The sequence below is a fragment of the Macaca thibetana genome, chromosome 17 (assembly GCF_024542745.1).
Source record: "Macaca thibetana thibetana isolate TM-01 chromosome 17, ASM2454274v1, whole genome shotgun sequence".
NCBI lineage: Eukaryota > Metazoa > Chordata > Mammalia > Primates > Cercopithecidae > Macaca > Macaca thibetana.
The window spans coordinates 70,127,689-70,150,113 of record NC_065594.1 but is presented as its reverse complement, the minus strand read 5'-3'; the positions used below and the strand labels follow the sequence as shown (position 1 = coordinate 70,150,113).

General features: G+C 34.5%; 1 long non-coding RNA gene and 1 pseudogene across 1 annotated transcript in view; one reads left to right on the top strand and one right to left on the bottom strand.

Annotated features, from left to right (window-relative positions):
* The window catches only part of LOC126940180 (uncharacterized), an 86,262-nt gene that overhangs the window by 31,701 nt on the left and 32,136 nt on the right, over window positions 1-22,425 (top strand). Inside the window, exons 3-5 of the long non-coding RNA XR_007720645.1 lie at window positions 2,467-2,610; window positions 5,692-5,864; window positions 14,090-14,191. This is a non-coding gene — a long non-coding RNA (uncharacterized LOC126940180). The remainder of the gene's footprint in view (window positions 1-2,466; window positions 2,611-5,691; window positions 5,865-14,089; window positions 14,192-22,425) is intronic.
* LOC126940179 (fatty acyl-CoA reductase 1-like) lies at window positions 17,371-19,673 on the bottom strand (annotated as a pseudogene).

Below are 22,425 nucleotides of genomic sequence, written 5' to 3'. Positions count from 1 at the left end.
TGCTCTATAAATTGCATTTTTTTGTTGTCTGAAAATCATAATGATTTTACAAGAATGTGACATCACTCTATATAAGTATGTTTATATCATGCATGTTGACAAGCTTATCAAATACTTAATGTGGTCTAGAACCATTTCATTTCTTTTAAATTTAATTAAGTAAACATAGGTATTAAAACTGATTTACTATAAGTTTTCTTTCCTTTTTTCTGTTTGACGAATACATACATTTGTGATCCCTTATCAAAGTAGTAGCTTTCTTTTTTACCTGATCACAGAATTTATACAAAATTTATCACTGATTTGCTGATGGTTGGAGAAGAAGATAATACACATGGCCTTTAATTTATTTCTTGATTAACTAATGGAAGGTGCTACCTGAAAGGAATGAAAGCAGATAACACAATTTATTTCTTTTCTACAAAGCTGCTAATGACCAATCTCCTATAAATAGGCAAAATATATTTTAGATGAAGAGGGATTTTTAGGAAATTCATTTAGCGGGATACCCTTGGTTTGGCATTGCATAGGCAAAGCAAAACTAGGATATAGGGATTGATGAGGTATGGCTTTTGGTAGCATATTCCATAAGCTATACCAAGTCTAGAAAGTCTAGGATACAAAGTAGTGCTGTTTTACCATGTATATAGTAACTAACCTGTATCCGCTGTTAAAGGCCCCATACATTGCCCAGGGCCAAAAAGCTTATGTCTGATATGTGAAGGAAGGAATCACTCTGACCCCGTTTCTCCTTTGTTTATTTATTGAATAATTAAAATAATGGGCAGAATCTCTGAACTGAGTCTAATTTGGCAGTCAAATTATTTTCATAATTACAAACATATTTGAATTTAAACTTAAGGACAAAAATATGTGTCTTAGCCCCATATATTTCAAGCCACTTGCCCTTTAAAATTTTGAAATTTGAAACGATGTGTTTGACACGAAGCCATTTATCCGGAAAAAGCGGGAAGAGAAATTCTTGATGTTAATGCACACAATTATACACACTTAAAACATTTTAAAAGCTGTCAACTTCTTGGTTCATCAACCTTAACAGCAACCCATAAAAATGCTCTTGTTTTGTACATCTTTAATTTGAAAAGCAGAGAAGCATGATATTGTACAGCTTTGATAGCATCTGTCACTCACATCGGGGACATAAGTTTGTTTCCGTAATGTGCCTTATCTATATTGAAGTTTTTGCCATAAATCTTATTTTTTAAATAAGTAAATTCATGAAGCTTATAATCGGCACATTATGTACAATTTTAATATATAAGATGATAGCACCCTGTAACATTGATTTCACTTAATCTTTAACCTGACATATTGCAGGTTTTACAGTAGCGGTTTTCACATTGAGACTCCATCTGTTAATGGCAGGAAACGACATTGCTATACTCCAGGAAGCTGCCAAAAAGTGTAAATGACTTGATATGCCGTGCACTATGGTGTTCCACTGTACTTAAAGATGTTCTTTTTGTATTTCCCGAATACATGGTAATGACCATGAAATACATCTGATAACAATCCCTGAAGATCAGTATCAGTTACACATTTTAAGACATGATGGAAACAACAATAATTTATATCTACTACTGTTGATGTATAAAAATTCTTGCAGCATCTCTCAGAGAAGTACCTAGGCATTCTGACAGAACTATTAAAAGTGTTAGTTCCTATCAGTGAGCTAAGTTAAGGTTACCAAATGCTTTCTCAAGCTCTACAAGTCAGTGAATCTTTAAGTCATCCTACTTTTATTATATTAGTTACAGGGCTTCTCATAATCTTTCCAAGCATGCCAAACTGGAATAATGTGAGCATTCAAAAGCAATTTATTTCCCAGAAAATCTTCCAAAAATGCAAAAGATACTTTTCCGTAGATTAAATAGGGGACCACGTCTTGATAAATAGAGTCTTTTTCCAGGTCAGATTAATAAATATTCATTTGGCACCTACTGTGTGTCAGGAAATTGCTGAGTGCTGGGCCTATAGATATCACAAAATATGTTTTCTTCTCACAGAAAACACATCAATAAGTTACTGAAAATGATACACCACATGGAACTGGAAGGCAATCCATTTGTCATAAAAGCACCAGAGAGAGAGAGAGAGAGAGAGAGAGAGAGAGAGAAGTAACATTGTAGTTTAGGATAGTAGAAAGAGCTAGAATTTTAATTGACACTGGCTTGAATAAAAGCAAACTTTAACACATATTTTTTTGTTGTTGTTCAATGACATTGATAAAGGTCTATGATTTATATAACTTTGTTTTCTTATCAATAAAGTGGAAGGTGTTTATGCCTACCAAAGGGGGTAGGTTTATTGTAGGAATTAGATGAGATGTGCAAATATATAAACTTCAAAGGAAGAAGAAATTTAATGATTTTTTATGGTCATATAAAGCTTCACATAAACTATCATACTTAACCAAGGTATTGAATGCTATCTATGTTTTAATAGGTGGAAGACAGAAAGAGAAAACCATATGAAAAAAGACACACATTTCTGAAAAAGTGTCCTGTCTTTGAAGAGTGGCAAATACTATTCCGTTTTTGAGTACGGAAATAGATCCAACTCGGAATTATAAAACAGAATGCTAAGAATGTAAGTAGAGAAAGATAGATAAACTTGTTGTTTTCTATATTGGATATTTTTTCTCTGGATGTAGTCATTATTGTTTTTTCATCCAAACATGCTGTAGAAGTTGGATTTGTTTTACTAATTAAGTATTCTATTTAAAATAAGATTAAATTAACATCAGAAGGCAGTCTAAAAATGTAGTATAAATTCCCTAAAAGGAGAAGGTTCTACAGTGTCAGCTTCGTATAGAGACTTATACTATCTAGCATGTATCTTATATAAAACACATTTTAAAATATATGTTGAGAAAATTATGTTAATATTTGAAATGTAATACAAGTACATATAGTAAGCATCATAAATTTAGAAAGCAATTATCATGCAGTATCAATACATTATGAAAGGTTATTTTTGTTTAATTATAAACTTATTTATGTATTTATAGAATTATCTCACTCTCACAAGGCAACTTTAATAGGCTACATACATTAATTCATCTCTTTGGAAATACTATTCACATAGAATTATCACTGAAGTATGAAATTAAGATTGCTGATTCAAAAGTTCTATAGTTTTAATTTTGTCAATAAAGGTAAACATCTCATAATTTTTCATGACTTTTAAACTATAATACAGTCCTGATATATTTTCAGTAAATTAAATTTACATTTCAAAATTATTAATTTTTAAAATTCATTCAGCATAATTTACCATAATATATCAAATATGAGAAAGTTCATGAATTAGTTCCTTTTTTGCCTAGTATTAATGGCAGATCTGCTTACATTAACCCAAGGAAATATTGACACTACCGTTTTACTCAGAGTTACAAAGAAAATTCCAAAAGACTTGCTCTTTAACTCATTCACATGTTCACACACTCACAAAGTATACAACACTCACTTAGGGAGAGTTTTTTTGATCTCTACCAGTGAAAAATACTGCTTTCCTGGCTTCCAAAAAGGGTATTGTTATATTACATACATTTATTTGGTTGGCTAATTTAAATCTGTCCTCAACTTAAGTGTGCAAAATCTTGATTCTTCTCATATTAAAGAAGTCAATTAGTGTCATGAATTTGTTTTCACAAAGCTCATGGCAGCCTGTTACCTCTGTTATGCCATTGTTGTCCACATCCATTGGGCTTCTGCGGAAACGCAGCTACTGTTTTGCACCATCTTCTGGATGTCCACAACCGAGTCCTATGGTTGCTAACTTCTTTCCATCAACATACTCTCCTAAAGTCTTGTCTGGTTAAACCTCCCTTTTGTGGCATCTACAAGTCAGTTCAAATTTTGTTTTGGGATTGAAAAAAGGCTTTTTTACATTAATATTACAATGAGGAAATGTAAAACGTACAGCATAAAATAACTTGTTAACACAGAAGAATTAACAAGTGAAATTTAAAAGACTGTAGCTCTGGGTATAAGTTAAAATTGTACCAGGCTACTAGTAACAAATAAATCATAGGAATTTAAACAAAATAAACATTTATTTTATCTATGTGGCAGGGTGTTAGACTACTGGGGAATGTTGGATTACTTGTGGATATTGTTCCGAATCTTTTCCTCCCTCCCCGGAATAGAATTTTACATTCCTTTGTTTCTAACTTTTCAGTGCCTCATCACTTGGACTTAACCATATGACTTGTTTTGGCCAATAAAATATAAGTGGAAATTCTACTATGCTACTTTCAAAAAAGTCTTAAAGAAGTATGGAAATTTTCCACAGCTCTCTATATGTGTCTCCCATCCCCAGTCAGAAGAACACATACTAGGAAGTTGTAGATTCTTTAGCTTAGATCCTAGAATGAAGACACCTGGAATAGTCTTGAAAGTCTGAAGTCCAGCTGACCCCCAGCTCAGATTAGTGAAAATACAGTCCACCAGCCAACCTGCGAACAGGAAATGAACATTTGTTTTAAGTTGCTATGTTCAGAATAATTGTACTAAATCTATCTCAGATTATCAGTTCTCCAGGGGTAGTGTGACAGCTACCTGTTGAGACATTGGACACTTTTATGTTTTAGGCACAATATATTTAACTGACTTCCATCTTCAAGGAAACAGCTATCCCCAAATAGCAATTGGAATTTGCAGGTAACATTTCTAATAAATATTTTGCCAAACTTACCTACAATAGAGCCATAAAACTGTAATCTTTAACTAGGAATATTGCCTGTTGTTATAAAATTGTGGCTCTGTTACTAAGAAAATAATGGATGTGGAACAGACATCTGGTAATCACTGCCAAATTCTAGCATAGCCCTCTATTGTAGGCTACATTGTGTTCTCCCCAAATTTATATGTTGACATCCTAACAGCCAGAACCTCAGAATGTGACTGTATTTGGAAATAAGATCTTTAAATCGGTATACTTCATTTAAGTTAAAACGAGGTCATTAAAGTAGGCTCTGATATCCAATATGACTTTATAAGAAAAGACATTTAGGACGCAGATGGGTACAGCATGATAACCACGTGAAGACAAGGAGATACACAGTCTCTACAAGCTGAAAGAGAGGCCTCAATAGAAAGTAACTCTAGCAACATCTTGATCTCAGACTGCTACCTTCCAGAATTGGGGTACTTTCTTATTGCAGTTTTACCAAATAAATACATGTTTTGATACCAGGAGTGAGGTACTCCTGTAACAAATACTTAAAAGATGTGGAAGTGGTTTTGGAACTGGGTAACTGAGGCTGGAAGAATACTGAGGTGCATATTAGGGAAAAAACCTACATTGCCTGGAAGAAATTTTGTAGAAATACAGACATTAAAGGCAGTTCTGGTGAGTACACAGAAAAAAGGAGAGCTGAGAGCTTTTATTTTCAGAGAGAATGCATATATAATCATGAATGGAATATCAGTAGATATATGAATGTTAAAGATGCTTGTGGTGAGGTCTCAGACAGAAATGAAGATGTGATATTGGGATCTGGTTGAACAGTGATTCTGGTTATGAAGTGGCAAAGAACTTGGCTGAGTTGTGTATGAGGGTTTTGTGCAAAATAGAACTTTTAAGTGGTAAACTTGAATAATTAGCTAAGGAGATTTCTAAACAAAGTATTGATGGTGTTTATTGGTTTCTCCTTGTTGCTTATAGCAACCTGAGTGAGGAGAGAGATAAATGGAAGAACTGTTAGGCAAAAATGAACCAGAACTTGAAGACTTGGAAAATTACCAGATTATTTATATTGCAAAATAATACCAAAGAATTTTGGGAAGAGAACATCAAGGATATGACTGGGCTAGAAAGATGTGCTAGAAAAATTACAGGTAAGTGACACAATAAGATATGCATATTTGATCTCTGCACCTGGTTGCTTATACAGTATTCCTAAAACTCTTATAATTTCCTGAGTGATGGCAGTGATAGAAGCATCTTACCCAGATCTTCTAAGTTCTTTGAAATTTATTGGGTGACAGGAACATTTTCATTTTTATGAGGCAACTCTTGGTGGGCTCCCAGACAGCTTCAGGGTGGGGGCAGGTCACGAGAAAGACCAAGCCATAATTAGAAGCTAAAAACATTTATTCATACCCCCATATCCTCTAGCGAGGGAAGTGGGGTTAGAGATTGAGTAAATCCATCATGCTCACATGAATGAAGCCTCTATACAAATTCCTAACCTATCGGATTTGGAGAGCCTCTGGGTTAGTAAACACATCCACATGCCAGGAAGGTGGTGTACTCCAACTCCACAGGGACAGAAGTGACTGTATTAGGACCCTTCTGGACTCTGTTCCATGTACATCTTCATCTGGCTGTACATTCGTATCTTTTATAATATTCTTTATAATAAACCTGTTGAGTAAAGTGTTTCCTGAGTTCTATAAACTGTTATAGAAAATTATAGAATTATTGAACCTGAGAAGGAGATTATGGAAAACCCTGATTTGTGATACTTTTGGTGGTAGTCTTAGAAAACTAATATATTATCCCAAAGTCAAACTTGCTTACTATATTCTTCTTTAATTTTTTTTATTTTTAGTCATTTTCTTACAAAATATGATCAAATCACTATATTATACAGATAATTTGACATCTCCTTCATGCTTTAGAATTTTTGGTTGACAGATTGACTTTGTTTTCTATATACTTTTGCTTAATTACTAATTTTAAATAATGTATCTTGTATTTATTGATCTGTTAACTAAGATCAACTTAAGATCCTCAATTGACTGATTTCTTATTTACCTTCAAACTTCCTTAAGCTATCCCTTCCCTTTTCTATTGCTAAGGTTTACATAAGAAAAGTTTGTTCTGTAAATACAATAGTAACTTACAATTTGTTTCAAGATTTGTTTAAATAATTGAAAACTGATAACAGCATTTACAAAGCCTTAATTATATAAATGTATTTAGAGGACTAGACCTATTTAAAAAGAGGCAAAATGATTTATCATCAAAAGTAGGCTTAGCAGTTAAATATTAAAAGCATTACTATCAGATTGACAGCATTTTCTAAATTATAAGAATAACTCAAAATTATATCATGTCTATGCTTTATTTTTTATCTGAATTATCTTTTATAGATTCTCAGACCAGTGAGATTTATTAATTGTGTTTATTTTTTCATGTTGACAGAAGAATAATTTGCTTATTTCTCATTCCTACTACTATCCAGATTCCTAATTGGGCTTCAGAAAATTTACTGATTTACAGAGTAATTATTCTCAGAACCTTGTGAACTTTTGTTTAAACAGTCATTTTCTAGGAGAGGTGCACAGCTTTTATCATAGTGCTTGTATTCTTTATACTCTGAAGTAGAATGCATTTTGGAAGGCAAATTTTCTTCTTCTTGATTCTTTCTTTTCTCTTCCAGAATGCATTCTCTTTTGACTTTTTCATTAAGCAACATTCTGAAAGAAGTAAAATTTCTGAGTCTTAGTATATCTGAAAATATTTCTTTTCTTGGTGGACATTTGATGGAATACCAAATTTTAGATCCAGAATTTCTTTTGCTTAGAATTCTGAAACTATTATTTTATTCTCTTTTGCCAAATTATGTTGTTGATGTGAAATTAGGTGTAATACAACCTTCATTCTTTTTATGGTAGCATGCATAACGTTAGTATGTGTTTTACTTTTGAAACTTCACTAGAATGCATGTTGGGCAGATTGTCTGTCTGAATGCTGGATCTCCTCCTTCCTCGAACTGCCAATTTAATCTAATCATTTTGCCATCTCTAAAATTAATTGAGAGTACTTTAAACTTGTCAAGAATTGTGATATAGCCATAACTTTGTCCTCTTTTCCCTGAGCAATTTTGTCCAATTGAAAGAATACACTTCATTCCACACACTTAGATGGACTTTTACTATGAGGCATCTTAAAGCTTTTGGATAGCAAGTATATTGATCATCCTTTTAATCTGATTCTCCACACAAAGATGGGCTTCAATCTGCTTTTATTGATCAAAGTTTTTCTCAGTTTTGGTTTTAAATAGTTGGGAATAAGAAAGATGCCTCTTCCAACACTTAAAGTTCAAAAAAGTTGGATTCTTTTATTTGTCTATTGCAAAGTGGTGAATTCTTTTTCTGAATTCATCTCCTCTCTGTAGTGTTTTGACAAATAGAGCACATTGTGATAAAAATGTTTTGTGAACATATCATTGTATACTTCTCCCCAAATATCTTGGCAAACCAATTCTATAACAAATTACTGTTCTCACCTCCCAACTCCCAACCTCTGTAACTGAAGTAGGCAGAATAGCTTGGAGGTTGGCGTTGCAGACTGCAGTGTCTGTGAGTCACACTGTGTGAGTGGAAGCCTGTCTCCAACACTTACCAGTTGTGCAATTTCAGACTGATATTGCCTGCCTTCTTCGTGTCTCCTTTCACTCACCTGGGAATAATGACAGTTTCTTTCTCATTGGGCTGTTATTAGGAAACTAATCAATCAATTGATCTACCAATAGATAGATGAATCAGAACATTAGCTAGAATTTCCTAAGAGCAGCTGCAAAAGCAGTAGTAGTTATAATTACTGTTTAATTAATTGTCAATAGCAACAGGACAGTGAGGTGGGGAAGTGCCTGTGTGCTAAAACTTGATGCAATATTTAGAAGAGAAGTAATTCACACATTTTTCCTTTAATTTTAAGATGTTTGGGGCAATTTCAAGGCAAATGGAAGCAGCAATTAACCTGCCACCATGTACTCAGGCACCTAAGTATGATAGATAAAAAGTAACTTTTTAAAAAATGTTATTTTAAATTAGTTACCAAATAGTTGATCTAATACCTTATCCAAAATTTTCCATAGGTACTGGATATATATTTTCTTAATCAACCAACATCACTTTCTCTATTTGTGATAGCAGAACCTCAGTTTCCCATAGAAAACCCATTTTTTAATGGGTTGGAGAAGGGTCTTAAGCTATTTCTTTCTATTATAGCAAAAGCAGTAAGCGAGCCTGATTCCTCGGACCTAGAAGCCAAAGAATTCCATTTCCCTGGCCTCGGTGATTAGTTAGTTTGCAAAATAAAATCTTTCGCATCACCATGGCATCCATGCATAAAATGAGGATGAAGTCTCAATACATATTTTAAAAATATGGATTGTTAATTTATTTCTGGCCATTACAAGATGATAATGCACTCTTTGAGGTTTTAATAATAGGTTGTTGACTTTTTTAGCTTCAAGGAATTGATACAACTGCTTAGCAAAAGGCATTCAAAGCTCTATAAAATCATAAGTATCTACTATTAATTTTGCTTTTAATTCTACTTATTTATTAATGTGTTTTTTCATTTATATATTACCAACTTTAAAACCATTATTTAACATGTATTCTAAAGTTTCTGTTTATTTAATCACAGTTATATTGATAAAGATTTTCAGATGATTGGCCCTATTAATATGACTAATCATTGACAGAAGCCAAAATTAGAACCCAGGTTTATGAGGCATAAAATAATTTACTATTTATCATCATTCTGTTTTTACTTTATTATTCAACTGTTACCAGTGTCTGCTATTTATTACATGAATTAATAATTTGCACAAGGCCAATAAACTCAAGTGTAGAAAAGTTTCATGATAATGCATCTGGGAAATGTCAAACTTTCTACTTAAAAATTAGTTATCTCTCAAAGTATCAAAAAGGAAACATATAGTCTTTACCTTGGATAACTTTACCTTGGATAATATTCTGAGAATTGCAATATACTTTACTCATGAGGAAATAATAGACGTTAAAATACAGGAAAATAAGGTAAAAATAAGGAACTATGAAAAGATACTATGAGAATCAAATGAAGATCTGTGCTCAAAAATTTCTTTAACATTAAAAGTGTACAATTGGCTGGAATAGATATTACGCGTGTGACACGTTATAGACAAGTCTGAGAAGTAATCGTTTCTTTCTTGTAATAAGAAAAAATAAAATTATTCTAAAGAATAACATATTTGTTTTTCTGTGTGTATTATTCATCTTCAGCAGTGAATTTTTCTATTAATTATAATGAAAATGTTTTCAGTTAAAAATAAGTGCTGTGCTAAAAATAATAATTAACACTTATTGGGTATTTTATTATGCTAGACATTGTTCTAATTATTTTGCACACTTTTACTCATTCTATCTTCAAATTACCAGGAATAATTACTCCAATTACAAATGATAATTTCAAAATTGCAGATGGTAAAATGAGGCAGAGGGCACAAGTAATTCACCCCATCTTACAAATGATAAATATCTGAGCTATGATTGGAAGCCAGGCAGGGCATGTTAGACGCTAGATGCTTAACTACTATACTATACTACCATGTTATAAGTAATTACGTATAAAAAATAAATAAATAATTTTATTATATTTTTTTCTGTTGTGTTGAGAAAGTTGACCTAGATGTCTTGACATCAACATGCAGAGAAAAATGACTATAGATCAAAGTAGCATTCAACTGTGTAGCTAAGACTCACATAAAATTTTCAGTGCTTTTCAAATTGTGGTAGAAAAGTTATAATTAAATACTGAAGATTCAACTGTTTTTTTTTTTTTTTTGATTCTAAACTAAAAACATAAAGCAATGTTTAAAATGTTACTCTCTTTAAATTTAATCATCATGTGAAGAAATAGCTAATCTCAAGCCTGCTTCATTACATCAGCTCTGCCAGGAAAAAAACTAAAAAATTATCTATATGGCATTGGACCATGAGATTCAGTTTGTTATCCTAAGAAGACTGATCTCACATAGCCTCACTTTTTTCCTGCCTCCATTACATTCTTCATGTAAACTACGTATTAATTTTTAGTTTTTCTACTGTTAAAAGGAAATCTAAAATTAAATATTTAGAAAAAAATTTAAAGACATCAGCTTCTGGTTCAAAATTCAATAAACTAAATAACTTATTTTTATGCAAAGACATTATAAATTAGGAACTAACAAAGTTTTATTGTCAAAATTTGAAAAAATTAAAATGATGAATTTGTGTAGCTCTTTACAATTTACAGAACACTTTATCATAAATTGTCTCATTTTATTTAATCATTACCACACCTTTATAGAGACCATCCTAGCATATTTCAAAAATGACAATGGTCTTCATAAAATGTGGAACAATAGAAAACCAAACTCTGTAAAGCCTAGGAGAGTCCTGATCCTGAGCAGAATTAGAAAAAAGTGGATTTTTATAGTCAGGTGCCAACTTTACCAAAATGAATATTTTAATTTTGTAAATTTATATTTTTTATGTCCTCCATATTTTTTCCTCTTGTAGTTACTATGGTGCTCCAACTGGCTGAACATGCTGTTACTATGGAAACAACAGTATATTTCTCTGCATCTCATACATTTTGGTACATTCTTCAGATCTTTCCTCACATGTACATTTATTTTCATATGACAAATATGTAATTGAAAGTTCTATAATTCTTGAGCAATTACGGCAACTTAGACATTATTTTCATACTTACAGAGCAATTGGAAATTAATGACAGAATATACACAATATTGTACATTTTTACTCATCTTGGTATTCAACCAAAAATTATCAGCTTACTTTCTGCATGTGTTCTTTATAGAAATAACTTCTTTATTTAAAATATTTTATGATAAATTATTACATATTTTCTTGGTGCTTCCCAAACAAAATGAATAAAAATATATTTACTGGCAACACAAAAAGGAAAATAGGTTGCAATAACTGTTATGATGCCTATTAGTTAAAAGGAATAAAATATTTTTGTCACTGAGTGAACTCCAATAAGAGAAAATAAAATTACTCTAAGGAATTATGTATTTATTTTTTTCTGTGTGTATTCTTCATCTTTATCAGTTCACTTTTCTGTTGATTGTGATGAAAATATGTGCAATTAAAAATAAATGTTGCCCTAAAAGTAATAACTAACACTTATTGGGTAGTTTTTTGTAATGTAAGAAAGCCAATAAAAATAAGTTTACATATGTTTTTCATGTATCAGTTTCAGTGAAGAAAATTCCTGTAAATATTCATATATTATGATTGTAGGCATTATCTTTTTAATTATACTACTTCTGGATTTATATACTTTCCACTACCCTGCATACATACACTGAAAGACATTTGGACGACTAAATCATAATTCATTACAACTTCCAGATAAATTATAATTAGGACTTTAACAAAACATATTTTTAACTGAAAATGCAAACTCAAGATCTGCAATGAAGCCTATTGTTGCACAAAATTATCTTTCTACTAATGTTTGTTTTGTGTAGTTGGCTATCATCACTTTAGAAATGCTTACAAGTATTTACTTGTGTGTAGATGGCATGATGTTCTAGTCTTTCATAATCTAAAACGCGTTTACCACACATTTTACATTTACCAAACCAGCATGTGAAACCCAATTTTGAAGTTTATACATTCGTGCTACCTAAAATCGATTTGACACTTTATTTCAAAGAGTTATAGATTTAAGGACAGGTGTAAATTGGTGCTCCTTCTGTATCTAATTTATCCTTTTATAGGAATTGCACATTAAAGTAATACACATTCCCTTAAAATTAAATATAGGTTATTGAATACGTTTAATATGTTAGAGAAAGACTGCACTATAAATAAATGTAGCACTTAAAAATATATTTTGTAGTCCGAGGCATGCACTGAAGTGATGATTACATCCTTATCTTGATACAATTAGGAAATATTTTTGCAAGTGAGGATGCCCTTTATGGAGGGTAAATACTTGGAGTTATTCATCTCGCGCTAAAAAGATAAAGGAAATGGACACACACAAGGAGTGAGTTTAGGAGCGGAGGTTTAATAGGCAAAAGAAAGAGAAAGGAGAACAGCTCTCCCTCAGAAGACAGAGGGGCACACCAAAGGGAAATCTAGCCCACTGCGGAGTGCACCAGATTTTATAGGTAGGCTTGAGGAGGCGGATTCTGATTTACATAAGGCCCACAGATTGGTTGGACCAGGCCTGACATACTAATCTTGAATAATCTTATTATGCAAAATGACTTTCCAGTTGGTTGGCACCATGTTGTCGGCATCTTACTGTACACGTGGCTGACAAAGAAAAGGGAAGATGGAGCCACCATTTTGAATATGCATCTTCCCAGGTAGCCTTTTCCTATTGGCGCCACTGCCGGCATTCGCCTAAGCAAACCTTCAGCTTGCTTGTCTATGTCTGCAGCTTGATTTTACTGGCTGCTCTTAGAAAATAAAATGATTTGGGGGCCGCTTTTCATTAAAAGGAAAACCTTACCAAGAGTAATTTCCTTACCCTCACTATCTGCCTAAATAATTTCTTCTTAACTTCTATATCATTACTTTACACTATTTACCAGTTATTATTATTATTTTTTAAACTTCTTGGGCAAAGGTGTAATAAATTTATTGAAAAACGTTATGTTAATGCTCCGTTTTTTCATGTTATGCTGTTTGGATAGTTTTGTAAAGAAAATGGCCTCTAAAATACTATATTTAAATAACAGCAATTATATTAATTATTGTAATAATTGCTTTCCTGATTAATATATTTTCCCATATTTTTTATTTAATAAAGACAAATCAAAGGAATTATTTAACAATTTTTGCACAACCATGCTTAACTGACAAAGATGATTTGTTTAGGATCTTAAGGGTAACAAAGATATATGCTAAGAGGGTACCACCGGGAAAAAAGACAAAAACATTCTACCGCAAGAAAATGCTTCAAGACCAAAAATATTAATTCCATAAGAAAATATTTCATATCTCTTTTATCAGACAGACTATTAATTAACTCATTTCTGTAATCCAGTTACGTGGCATATATTCCTTTTTCTTGTTTCTCATGCAAAAGGTTGGAAAGTTTTTCTCTAAACAGAGCAAGTCAGTGCTAATGGTTTCAAGTCAGGGCTGGCAGTCAGCCTGGAAGAGCATGCTCAGAAGGCCATTTACACTTACCCGACCCCTGCCTGATACTCTCCCCCGCTCCAAAAGGGTTCAGTTAATTTCTGTTACTAATGAATTATCTCTTATACTTAACAGACATATGAATGACTACAAATGTACCTATAAATTAACAGGATATCATTCAATGTGGAGGAGAACAGCTGGAACCTAATGACACCCTGGAGGTTTCTTGGTTACTGTTTTTAGAAAACAGAAGAAAACCTTCCTCATTCCAGGTAATACATAAAAATAACACTTTAACACAAAGTGTTCATCCTGCCTGTATGCTTCCCCTAAAATGCCCTGTAAGCAACTCAGAATTAAACAAAATTAGGATATAAGACTTAACGAGTACACCCCAAACAGACAAGAAGTTTAAGTAAGGACTGCTTCCTGTAATCTTATCCATATTGTTTCATGGATAATTTTCAGAACATAAAAGTACAATAAATACTGTAATGGAAATATAGGGATTCATTTATTACTTTTTGCTTTGCAATCAAAGACACCCAATACTACTTCTATTTACTTCTTATAAAAGATTATCAATTTACATTTAAAACAAACAAACAAAAAGCATAAAAGAAATTCCAAATGAATTCCTACAGACAGCACAAAAAAGGGGGAAAAGGAAATTCTTTTCCCTGCTTTCAAGCTTTATTATGCAGGTTCAAAAATGATTATTTTATGCACTCCTTAAGTCAAAGAACGTACTGCCATGCTTCTTTGCACTGAGTTTTAGGACATGTTAATGTTGCCAAATCAAATTTAAATATAGTCCCAATATCATCACAATTTACAAATGTGTATGCCAGGATTAAGGGTGAATAGGGGGAAAAACTCCAAATGTTTTAGAATGCAATTTAATCAAATGAGTTAAATGAAATAAGAAACATTTAATTTAGTAGGCTATCTTGTTAAATAATGAGTTTGTGTAGAAAGCATAATCAAACAGAACTAAAAATCATGTCTAGTAAATGACACAAATGATTTCTCAAATGTTTAAGTTTGACTTAAGTTCAAAGTCTAGTTGGTGGGGATTAACGATCTATATACTCTTTATACTAATTTTAGAACTTTAAATTCCAGAAAGACAAACTAATTTCTTCATTAGTTTACTTTTGACAACAGAATTCTAAACACACAGAATTAATGCAGTGGCCTCAGCACCCTCCCAGTTAACATTTAAGTTAGATTATAAGAACAATAAAACATTTCAGGCTGGGCGCAGTGGTTCACGCCTGTAATCCCAGCACTTTGGGAGGCCGTGGCGGGCGGGTCACGAGGTCAGGAAATCGAGACCATCCCCCGTCTCTACTAAAAATACAAAAAATTAGCCGGGAGCGGTGGCGGGCGCCTGTAGTCCCAGCTACTACGGAGGCTGAGGCAGGAGAATGGCGTGATCCCGGGAGGCGGAGCTTGCAGTGAGCCGAGACTGTGCCACTGCACTCCAGTCTGAGTGAAAGAACGAGACTCCGTCTCAAAAAAAAAAAAAAAAAAAGTTTCAGAAGACATACACTCCGTATGCACTTCATAGGCCTGCCCAAGTTGTCCCCAACTCTTTTGCAAGACACAAAGACAATTCACCTGATTCTAAGTCTATTTCGCAGAAATATAAAAATCATACAAATATTAGCATATTTTCAACACATTATGGAAATACATTTGGAGAGATGGAGTATTCAATATATATTATGTTGGCCACTTTAAACCGAAGGCATCATTATTTATTCAATTTTCAGACATTGTCATGGTATCTTATACCTTCATATAAGGTAGGTCCAAGGCCAGAGACTTTAGTATCATTCCAAAGAATATAGATATATATATACACACACACACATATTTCTTTTAAAATAATATTTAAGAGTTTTACTACAGAAAGTCTGGCTTCAACATGGAAGCATTTTTCCTTTACAAGATTATACACCTGCATGAAAGTAGGTGATTTCCTTTACATTTAATTTTTTTTCACAGTAGCAAAATAGACTTCTTATACATTGCATTTAAATTGACAAAGAAATTTAAGATATAAAGTTCCATGTAACTTTTTGTATTGTGAACTGCTCTCTTTAAACATACTCCAAATACATTTTTGATTATTTAATACAGTACAACTTGATCAACTTAATTAGAAGTGTTATGATGAATAAGCTGCTAAACCAAATGTATCTTAAAACGGTAAGTAGAGTTTACTATTACGATTAAAAGGGAATTTTAATGTTTCCTTAAAATATACATCAATTTTCTTGCTATCACTTGTTTCTAGAATGCGTTTCTTTCTAAAGCTAAAACCACATGCATAAAAAATAGATATCTTCAAACTCATTCAACAGTTTGCTACTTTATGTGGTATGTAAATAAAGTCTTTTATTTAATTTCTTACACATTATCTTAAGCATGATTTTATTTTTCTTGAAGGAATTCATCTTTCAAGGTCAAAATTAGTACGCGTTTACACATGAGAACATTTTCTTAATGTTATTACTACCTGCAAATACATTCTTCCATAATGGACTTTCAGTTTTCATCAGAAAGATAGCACATGCCTTTTTAAAGTCCTATGAATAAAATTTATACGGGGAGGAGAACGCAAGTATGGTGAATACTCTCACTTCCAACAAGGTCTCAAGAAATCCTCCTGCTTCAAAACATAAACACAATCTCACAGGATTTTTGTTTGATCGTAATGTGGGCAAGAAAACTGTATTTCTATTCTTTTTGATAGTAACAGTTATACTGAATTTGTTTTCACTTTCCATCAAAAAACACATAGCATATGTTGTTACATGGATTCTCAAACCTATTTAGATCCAGTATGCTCATTAGAATAATATAGCATTCTGATTTTAAAAGCAGCTGATTGCTTATAGAATAATGATATGCATCAGACATTTAATCAGAAAAGAAAAATGAGAACATGTCTTTCATGTTTGATATCATTTAACTTACAGGATGACATGAAAATAGGTGGGTTATAATTTTAACAAAATTACAAAATTAAAACCCACTTCAACTAATGAAAAAAATCAAACACTGAAGAATCAAATATCTACCAACTTAACTAGTATTACTGTCCAAATAAATGTCTTCCATTGCACTGAACATTAGAATTAGAAATTCACTATATGTTAAGGCGTGTTTTAATTATGCTCCAGAATTGCAGTTATACTGGTCAGTATTCCTGTTTCCCGACTCTTGCCTTCATCCCACCCCTTTCTTCCAGGGCTCAAAATATTAAGTCATGTTTTGGTTAGCTATTGTAGATTAGAGCTGGCATAACACAGTGTGTTCACTAGGTTTTATGAGCATAAACATTAAAATGTTACCTAAAATGTACCATAATTTACTTTACACTCCAATCTAAGATGGTTTAATGTCTTGACAAAAGGTGAAAGGACTTAAGTACATTTTACCTTTTGTGCATTTAGACCACCATATGCGTAGATGTTCTAATGCTGAATTCTTGGTCTTCAGTATCTCATAGTGCTGGATGCTTGAAACTATGACAGAAACTTGTAACACAGACCAATCACAAAGTATCACATGTTTCTTGCCTTTTGTGATCTTGCAATAAAAATGTGCCAGGTGAGGATCACAAGGATAGTATTAAAATCATAAGGTATATCCTGCAACTTGTTCAGATGTTTTCTGGCTGCAGGGAGGCCAGACGTTTATTTATTCAATATGTACTTCTTAGTTCCCTTGCAGTAGTTCTCTATATATTCTGCCCAGTGTAACTGCTGTACATCAATATTGAAAGTCTTTTATCTTCAGGGTTTAGTTGATTCATTAACATGTTGACATTTTCAGTATTCCAAATCCAAGAATTACTTGTGAAATACTCAAGTAACATCATAGCTTTGTGAAGATGAGTTATTGTTTTCATCATCCTTGGGCTTCTTCCAGTCATCGTGAGGTAGATATCATAGAGGAATGCTGGGGCCTTATGACTTACAGCAATCCAGTAATGATATAAAAGGTGACTGGAAGTTAGATGTACATTGGGCCGTTTGGAGGCCTGCTCCAGAGGATTCCTCTTGAAAGTGGAAATTACATGGTATTCAGCTTCACCCAGTGGAAAGGATTAGTGCTATCTGTTGTACAATTATATGCCATGAGGTTTCTTGATCTATTAACTCCAGAATACCAGGCTGCCACAAGACTCTTGTTCACAACTGCATCTAAGGAACAAGATCTGCAAGGGCATTATTGGAGACATGCATTGTTCAAAGAATTCCTTTCCCTGCCACAATAAAGAGACCACTTGGTCCATTAAAGTTATCAATCCATCCTGGAAAATGTTCTTTCCAACTGGCACCAACAATAGATGGCCTTACAATCTCCACGTTTAGCTTTGTTCCTTCTTGTTGTACAACATATTCTGCCAATGCTTTTGTGTATAGGTATGTGTTAGGTCTGTCTCCTATCAACTTTGTCATGATATCATTTACTAGGCCACAATCCATCCACTCTAAAGAGTCAATCAGCTTCTTGAGATCCACAGGTGGTGGATAGACTACTTCATCAATATGCTTTTGATTACAGTAGGCATATGCTGTTGATACATGCATGAACACTTCCAGATTCTTTATTTGTTGTGCAAATGAAACTCTCCCATTGCAATCACATTGAACTGAACAGCATCTCTTAAATTTTTATTAAACCTTACTGTAGCTGCACAGTGGAATATAATATTGGTAGAATCTGTGATCACCTCTTTATCTTCTTCACTGAGAGCCAGTTTAGGTTGGGTGAGTTCACTGTTGATTGCTGTAATTTTAACTCTAAAATCTCGATTTTCATTTCTCAGTCTGTCAAACAGATTGCCACTGAGGACTTCTTCCACTCGCTCTTGTGGTGTCTGTCCAGATTTCTGCCTCACCAAAACATATACTGAATTCACCTTAGGGTAAGATATCAGCAACTTTTCCAGAAGCACTTTCCCTAGAAAACTAGTAGCTCCTATGAGGCGGACATTCTTGCCTTCACAGTATTCTGGCATTGAAACCATTTTGATCTTTCTGTATAAATTTTGGCTCACAGGCTTAGTATCCAGATCTGATTGAGAAGAGCATCCAGCATGGGTACTCTTTCAGGAAACCTTCCCTGATTCACTCCATGCCAGTCAGATTACTTCTCTACTCTGAGTCACCGCAGCACTTAAGTATTCTGTTAACCTTCGCCACCTCTATGCTGCCTCCCAACCCAGGTGGTGCCCCTAGGCTCCATGACTGCAAACCAGACCTCACCGTGCATCCCCCTTATGGGGGGCAGTGGTGGGGCTCTGATTAATATCTTAATGAGCTTCAGTGAAATGCTAGGGAGAAATATCTTCTTATTTTCACATTTGATTTTAATTTATTGACATAAATTCTCCTATTACTGTTGCAGTTGTTTCAATCCTATTGTTAAAGAGTGGGTGAGAGTCTTACAGCTCTTTTACTTCCCCATGTCATTTTCCCTTGGAGGTGAGCTTTGGATTCTTTTCCCACAACCAAGAAAAATAAGGTGCATGGACAACAGAGAGTGAGTAAGGCAAAGTCAGATTTACTAAGTGACAGAAAAGCTCTCAGCAAAGAGAGTGGCCCCAAAAAAGGGTTGCCAGCTATGAAGCTGAGTCTGGGGTTTTTATGGACTTGGAAGGGAAAGAGTGTGCTGACTGGTCTGCAGACCATCTTGGAGAAAGCACCACTCAGAAAGAGGTATGATTGTGTAAAGAACCAATTGGAGGCAGAGGTGAAAGCTTGGCCTGGGACCTTGGCTGGGGAACAATCAGGGGCTGAAGTGATGATTAACTCTATGTAAATGAAGACTTGCCCCATGGCCAATTCTACAAGTGTAGGAATATGTAAAATAGGTGAAAAGAGATTAAGACATGCCAAGGAGAGAGAAATGTGTCCACAAAAGAAGTGGAATTAGTTCATGTGGGTTTACAAAGTAGGTGTTTCCATTCAAGAATGCAAGCTCTTTCTTATTTGGGCCTGCAGTTTGATTTTTAGGATGTTCTTTGTTTAAAGGAGTTTTACCAAGGACCCACTCTAACTGCCTACGTGACCAGTTTCTTCCTCCTCTCGCATTGTCCCTTCAGGAATGGAGATCCTAACTGCTGTTATGGAAGTGAGGCAATGATCCTTCTGGCTGTTTCCTGCTAGAGTGGGGGACTGTGTGGGGAATAGCAGCTAGGGTTCCTACCAGGCCCAGTCTAAGCATCCTCAGAAGAAAAGTGAATTCATACATGGTTACATTTGCATCACCATTTAGAGCTTGATAGCCTCTAGGTGAGAAGAAATAATCTGGGTTATAGCATTGGCATGAAAGGCCCAAACATTAATACAAGACAAACAAGGAAAAGAGGTCTTAACAAAGGAGCTAAGCAGGTCCAAATATAAGACTGGAATAGTTAAGAAGAGATTGTAGCCAACTGGATCCAGAGACAGCCTTTTCTCTCAATCTGCTAATAATTCTAATTTTGTCCTTAAGCAGCTGTAAGTTTACTTCTACCTGACTGGAAGTGTTGATCCAGAAGCAGCATGTCTCATTTAAGGGTGCACAGCCACCCCCTACCTTGACTGTAAGGACATCAAGAGCTCACTTATTTTGCATTTCCACAGAGGTTAGACAATTTATGGATTGTTGTTGGGTTTCTATGGCTCCTACTGTTGCCTTCCACCCTCGTTACATCATAATAGAGAGATTAAGTACTGATCAAATTCAAGAAGAGGAATACTGGCAAATTAGAATAGGCCTCTGCCTATAGAATTCCCCATAAATGGTTTTTCTAATATAGGATTGTCATGGGCCTGTCCTCTTTAGTACCCTCTGTCTGTTAAATCTCCATATGATGGCATAGAGATAAGTGATCTCCTTGTTTGATGTGCACTGGAAAATGCACTTTCCAGAAAAAAGGCCAGATTGGGGATTTCACCAGATGATACTGCTATGTCAATGGAGTTTAAAAATAATCGGTCACAGACCACTGCCACTATGGTGCATGTTCCCCTCCAGTGCCTGGGGAGGATTAAGTGTAGCCAGGCGCCACAGAGAAAGTAAAGCCTCATTTCTTGAAGGGATGCTTCTAAGTTGTGGTTTGTGAGGGTTCTAGCTAGATTTAGTCCAGGCCCTGTAAGGTCTCCTTTACATCAAATGAGGGTATTTTTGGGATACGGATATCCATACTCACTATGATCACAGCACCATTTGAAGTTTTACATGCTAGGTGGAAATAATCTTTTTTGGCAGATGGAGTTTTGAAAGATCAGAGACACAATATGTCCTGGCCAGTATCTTAGATAACCCTCTTTATACGGGCTATTGGTCCTCAAGTTCCCTGTTCACTTGCAGATTTGTAGATCACTACCATTATCAAATATCATACAAGGGTCCAGGATTACATATGTGGGCATGTTTGGGAGGTCCATGAGTTATTTATTACCTGATAATAATGCTGGCAAGAGGTGACATCCCTGGTCAGGGGTAACAATTCCCACTTGGAATTCCAACCAGGTCTAGTTAGATTCTTAAAAAATTTTCCATAGCCTTTCCCAATGTTTGGTGTCACCCATGTTCCTTCTTAATCTCCAAACCTGTGCTCTCTCAGCAATTACAAGTGTAGTGTTGCAATATTTGATGTCCCCCAAGAATAGTCCTTTTTCTCTGCTCCTAATGCAGAGGGAGGTATTTGCCATCATTTTGTTAACCTTACCCAGTCTAATGGTATGAGTGTTAACCTTGGGGGATATGTTTTTATAAGTGGAGTTATAAGTGCTCTCATCTGTAAAGAGAGTCCAGTCTGGGTTTCCTAGGGAAGTTTCTTTGAGGGTCTCACTGGTTGCATAGGTTTGCACTACTGCCTGTTCACAGTCATGTTCTAACTCTCCAGTTTCCTCTAGAGGCAAGTTCAGGCAGGGCAGGTTTTTAACTTCCTTCTAGAAGCAAAGCCTAATATTTAGAGAGGTGATTGTCTTTTAACCAGAGACTCCCTTTAGAGGATAGCAGTTCTGCCACATTATATGGGATATATACAGTTAAATCATTCCCTATGGTCAACTTAGTGGCTTCTGGTACCAGCAAGGCTACTGCTACAACTGCTTGGAGGCAAACTGGCCACCCTTTAGCCACCAAGTCAAGATCCTTGCTGAGGTAACTGACTGTTGAGCTGGACCATGGGCCTGAGTCAAATTTCCAAGGCTGTTTCCTCTCCAAGACATGAAGATTATGGAAAGACTGAGGGCTGACACTTTAAGTAAGGCTTGTTTTAGCTGGTTAAAGGCCTTTTTGAACCACAGGTTCCCAGGCCAGGGAGTGAGATTTAGGTGCTTGAGTTTCTTTTATAAAATGATATAAAGGGCGAGCTATCTCACTGTACCCAGGTAGCCACAATCTGCAAAAATGTGTAATGCCCAAGAATCCTCTTGGCAGTTTGAGGGTTTTAGGAAGGGGAAAAGAGGAGATGGGCATAGTTCTCTCC